At 48.4% G+C, this 6,000-nt stretch overlaps 1 protein-coding gene across 1 annotated transcript in view; it reads right to left on the minus strand.

The window, feature by feature from the left end:
- The window catches only part of LOC115619119 (ubiquitin-associated protein 2-like), a 127,469-nt gene extending 122,002 nt beyond the window's left edge, over window positions 1-5,467 (minus strand). The window contains exon 1 of the mRNA XM_030511161.1: window positions 5,373-5,467. The gene's annotated coding sequence lies outside the window, so the exon portion shown is untranslated. The remainder of the gene's footprint in view (window positions 1-5,372) is intronic.
- Between the last annotated feature and the right edge of the window lie 533 nt (window positions 5,468-6,000).

Raw genomic sequence — 6,000 nt, forward strand, 5'->3', positions numbered from 1 at the left:
CAACTTGAAATCTGTTATTTACTGATAAATCCAGCTAGGGATCTCAGCACACCTGAGGGAGTGCAGTGATTTGAAAAGGCTTGTCTGAGAGTTTGACTCAGCTTTCTTCTAACTTGGCTTCATTAAATTAATTTGAAAAGAGCCTTTGTCAAAGCAAAGATCTAGCAAGGGGGATTTATTGGATTCCCGACCCTTGGAATATGATTGTAACACACTCTGCAAAGTGCTGAACTAGGGCTAATGTGGCAGGAGACTAGGAATTGTAGCAGTCGGCAAATTGTAACAACTGATGCTTCTCCTGGAGCATGCTACTTCAAGGTTAAAAAGGCTCAAGAGAAATGGTGCATCTTAGCTGTGTGAAGTCAATGAAGGCTTGGGAATCTGACCTTCAGGGCTTGAGGTAAACGTTATCCAATCCATCCTTGCCAAGTACAAGCAACCTCTCAAAGTTCTAGTTCCGATTAAAAAAATAAAATTAAAAAAAAAGCTTAAATACTACTTTAAGCTATATATTGTTCACCTGTCCCTCTGCTCATGTGGCTATTAAACTGATTTTTTTTATACATCTGATATGGTTAGGACTAGGTGACAAGCCTCAACCCATAGTTAGGAGACAACTTTGGGCATTAATTCCTTATATTGCACACATTTTGAGTATTTCATTATATACAACCCTAAAGATTGATATGAAACTTCTCATGGCACTAGTTCTCTGATTTCTGTTGTTCTTTACCGTGGTGCAATTTTTGGTGCTTACTCTTGGAACATGTTTGGCTTAAGGGTGATATTTGGGGAGAAAATATTCATCAGCTGTATCAGCAAGTGCAAATAAACCTTGTCCTTAACTGTTAGCCTGCTGCCAGCATCACCTGTTGGCCTAAGTGCCAATAGAAAAGTGTCCTGCTGGGGTCCCATCTGGCTTTGCAAGGCTCCAGAGTGTCAGACAGGAGGCAGCAGAGCTGAAGGTGTGGGAGGGGAGTATGCTTGTTGTAATGAGCTGCATGTGTAACCTAGGGTGTCTCTTCAGCTGCTGAATTTTGTAAATCCTCCTGGGTATTGACTGTTTACTACAGATGACTGGTTGAAGTGCATGGAGGTGGAAATGTCATTCAACTTGGAAAGCACCTGTGCTTCCACCTCTAATGGTGTTAAACATGCTCATTAATTTTTTTAAACATAGTCAATATGGTCTTTCCCATCACTTGGAGCTAGATGAGACAAGCTTAAGTAAATATGGCAAACATCCTGCAAGATGTGAAGGAATGCAGCTGTGATCTTTGTAGCAGAATATACTGCTTTTCTTCGTGTCCCATAAAGCTGAGGAAATGGTGGCAGGGCTTAGGGGTTGAGGCTCTGATCATTTTAGTTGCCTGTCTCCAAACCTCTCCAGGCTTCACTCTGTCCTTTAAGGTGCACAGGCCAGAAGTGAGCGCAGTATTCAAGATGTTGGTACATCTGTATCTTGTGAAGATAGGTGATGCCCTGTCTTACTATTGCTTTGTTTCCTGAGGATGCCTATTTTTGTTGGCTTTTTTTGGCTGCTGTAGTGCATTGAGCTGGTTGCAGAAACTGTCCAGATACAACATTACTGTCAGTACAGCCTAAGCCCAAACCTCTTAATTTATACTGGAGAGTAAAAATGTTCTAGGACAAATCTATAAGTACCTCTAAAGGTGGCTCTGAGAAGCTACATTTCTCAAACACTATTAATCAGCGTACTATTTTGCTATGATCAGTATCACTAGGAGGACACTAGCAACAAATGTAAAACATACCAAAACATGGCATTCTACAAGGAAAGCATCACATAAAAGTCCATGGAAGAAATATAAAATATCAAAAATCTGCTTCTAAAAGGGTTCTAGTTTTTAGAAACCTTCTAGAAAGGTTACCAAGTCAGTGAGATAGGAATATGCTGAAATGGCCTAGTAAATATTAAGAGGCAGGGAGGGGAAGGCAAAGAAAGCTGAGTCGCTGCCATTTGTTGTGAAGGGCTCCGTTTCAGCAGCAAGCGCTGCTCCTCCAGGCCTGCATATCCTCCCCTTTCATACACATCCAGCTTCAATTTCTCTCCTTGAAAAAAACAGCTGCTCTCAGCAGCCACCACCACCACCGCAGAGGCTATCACCTTGATCTGCTGCTGTGCTATAAGCATTCAGCATTTACTCTAATTGAGATGACTAGGAACTGATTACTGCTTGGTAGCTAGAGATGAAGAGAGTTGCCCCTTGTGAGCTTCCCCTTACATATAGCTCCACACCAAACCCAATGTTTCTGTTCCACAAAACTGTGTTCCTTTGAACATAACCAAAAGGGTTCTGCATGTCTATGCTCCTGATGTTAACACACCTACAAGAGAGAAGCTTCAATCCAGGTTCACCCCAAGCAACTCCCAGGTAGCATTCGACAGCACTGCAGACATTTTGGCACAGATTTTAACTCTATTTCACATAGCAGAATTCAGATCCTTGCCATCGGGCTCAAAGGTGCACCAGGTCCCTTCCTACATCCAGTTTCTTACAGAAGGGTTTCTACCAGTTCACTTTCCTGCTGGAATTTTCTTCAGCAACAGCAGCAAATGCAGAAGACCTTTTATTATTTTAAATGCAACATAAGCCAGCCCAATAGCAAAACCCTGCCCTGCCTTCCAATTCTCAGCAAGCACACATAATCATGGGTGAGGAAAGACAAGGTAGAGAAGGTTAACAGAGATAACAGTTCATCTGTGATTCTATGATTTGTCACCATCTCCTCAAGCAACCTACTGCTTCTACTGAGATCATAGAATCAACTAGTTTGGAAAAGACCTTGAATATCATTAAGTCCAACCATTTCCCCAGCACTGCCAAGGACCTCACTAAACCATGTCACTAAGGACCTCATGTACACAGTTTCTGAACACTTCCAGGGACAGTGATTCCAGCACTTCCCTGGGAAGCCTGCTGCAATACCTGATCACCCTCTCAGTGAAATTTTTCCTAATATCCAGTCTAAACCTCCCCCGGCACAACTTGAGGCCGTTTCCTCTTGTCCTATTGCTTGTTACTTGGGAGAAGAGATCAACCCCCACCTCACTACAACCGCCTTTCAGGTAGTTGCAGAGAGCGATAAGGTCGTCCCCCCCTGCCAAGCCTTCTCTTCTCCAGGCTAATCAACCCCACTTCCCTCAGCCGTTCCTCATAAGGCTTATTCTTCAGACCCTTCATCAGCTTTGTTGCCCTTCTCTGGACCTGCTCCAGCACCTCAATGTCTCTCTTGTAGCGAGGGGCCCAGAACTGAACAAAGTATTCAAGGTGCAGCCTCACAAGTGCTAAGTACAGGAGGATGATCACTTCCCTGGCCCTGCTGGCCACATTATTTCTGATACAGGCCAGGATGCTGTTGGCCTTCTTGGCTGCCTGGGCACACTGCAGGCTCATATTCAGCCAGCTCTCAATCAGCACCCCCAGGTCCTTTCCCTGTGAGCAGCTTTCCAGCCACTCTTCCCCAAGCCTGTAGTGTTGCATGTGGTGGTTGTGGCCCAAATGTAGGACCCAGCACTTTGCCTTACTGAACCTCATGCCATTGGCCACAGCCCATCGATCCAGCCTGTCCAGATCCCTCTGCAGAGCCTTACTACTCTCCAGCGCCTTACTACTCTCCAGCAGATCAACACTCTACCCAACTTGGTGTCGTCCACAAATTTACTGAGGGTGCACTCAATCCCCTCATCTAGATCATCAATGAAAATATTAAACAACACTGGCCCTAATACTGAGCCCTGACAGACACCACTAGTGACCAGTCACCAACTAGATGTGATACCATTTACCACCATTCTTTGGGCTTGGCCATCCAGCCAGTTTCTAAACCAGCAAAGAATCCTCCTATCCAGGCCATAAGCAGCCAGTTTCTCCAGGAGAACGATGTGGGAGACAGCATCAAATGCTTTACTAATGTCCAAATGCACAATGTCCACAGCCTTTCCCTTATCAACTAAGCAGGTCACCTTATCGTACGAGATCAGGTTGGTCAAGCAGGACCTGCCCTTCATGAACCCATGCTGACTGGGCCTGATCCCTCCATTTTCTCTCACGTACTCTGTGATCTCACTCAGGATGATCTGCTCCATGACCTTCCCTGGCACTGAGGTCAGGCTGACAGGCCTGTAGTTTCCAGGGTCTTCCTTCCTGCCCTTTTTGTAGGGAGGTGTCACATTGGCCAACCTCCAGTCCTCCGGGACCTGCCCACTAGACCAGGACTGCTAATAGATGATGAAGAGTGGCTTAGCAAGCTCCTCTGCCAGCTCCTTCAGCACTCTTGGGTGGAACCCATCCAGCCCCATAAACTTATATACTTCTAAGTGGAGCAGGAGGTCACTAACCATTTCTTCCTGATGTTCATTTTCTTTCTGGTGTTACTATCACTGATTTTTGTAGCTGTGACTGTGACACAGCTGCCTTACTCCGCTGGGGAGGAAGTACCAGGGAGGAGATAGGGAAAGGCAACTGTCATGGTTTAAGCCCAGCCGGCAACTCAGAACCATGCAGCCGCTCGCTCACTCCCCCCATCCTCATCCCCCCGCTCCCGGAGGAATGGGGAGGAGAATCGGAAGAATGCAACTCCCATGGGTTGAGACAAGAACAGCCCAATAACTAAGGTACAATACAAAACCACTACTACCACCACCAATAATAATAATGATAAGAGAAATAACAAGGGGAGAGAAGACAATTGCTCACCACCCGCCAACCGATACCCAGCCCGACCCGAGCAGTGATCTGGGCCTTCTGGGTAACTCCCCCCGGTTTATATACTGGGCATGACGTGCTGTGGTATGGAATACCCCTTTGGCTAGTTTGGGTCAGGTGTCCTGTCTCTGCTTCCTCCCAGCTTCCCCTCCTCCCTGGCAGAGCATGAGACTGAGAAAGTCTTTGGTCGGAGTAAACATTACTTAGCAACAACCAAAGACATCGGTGTTATCAGCGTTGTTCCCAGGCTGAAGGTCAAAAACACAGCACTGCACCAGCTACTAAGAAGGAGAAAAATGACTGCTACTGCTGAACCCAGGACAGCAACACAGAAGTAAAGCCCTACACAAGGCACAAAACAATAGTTATTCAGCCACTTGTTCCCTTCCCATGGTGCTAGCCCTCCTTTGGCCTGACTCAAGATTAGGAAGGGGCCCAAAGGCACACACCCCTCCAACCAGACCCACTTATCCTCTGGGGGTTACAGCTGCACCCTCACTTCTTCACACCCCCAAGTCCCTGAACCCATCAGGAGATAAACCCCCAGCTGTAACGAAGTGAGAAACAAAGGGGCTGGGGTACAGGACCCCCTCCCCAGAACAGAAAAGGGTAGAAAGCTAACCCACCTCTCCCAGCACCCACCGGGGTCAGCTCAGCTCCCTCTCCCTACACGAGCCCGAGCTGGGGCAGGGCATGAGCTGCCAGCAACCGCGGCCTATTCAGCGGCCCCTACCCGCGCCCCTGGGGGGTGGGGGGAGGGGGGAAGAGGTTGGACAGCAATCTAGAACAGGACGAAGCTTCCCACAGACAGCCGCCAGGAAAAATAGGACAGAGCCACCTCCCCTCACGCCGCCGCCGCCGCCACCCCCCTCACAGCCGGGAAGGGGCGGCAGGCCCGACGAGGAGGGGCAGCGCTAGCAGACACCCACCACCGGATAAAAGCTGCCACGAGAATAGGGACTCAGGCCCTCAGACCACTGAGGAAACAACGGCCATCCCCAGATCAGTAGGCGGGGGATAGGCGCCGGGCTTCCCCTGAACGCGCGAGACCGAGTTGTTATTGTTGTCGCCCACACACCCTACCCGCGGTGGCAGCAACCCCCAACCCCCCTGCGCGATACCTGCCCAATGTGTTCACAAAACAGCAGGAGGAGGAGGAGAGGGGGGAGGAAGGAGAGGGGGGAGGAAGCAGCAGCAGCAGCAACACCACCACCCACCATCATCACGTGACCACCTACCCCACTTCCCTCCTCCACGCACGCGTGAAGCC

This window comes from Strigops habroptila, chromosome W (genome assembly GCF_004027225.2).
Source record: "Strigops habroptila isolate Jane chromosome W, bStrHab1.2.pri, whole genome shotgun sequence".
NCBI lineage: Eukaryota > Metazoa > Chordata > Aves > Psittaciformes > Psittacidae > Strigops > Strigops habroptila.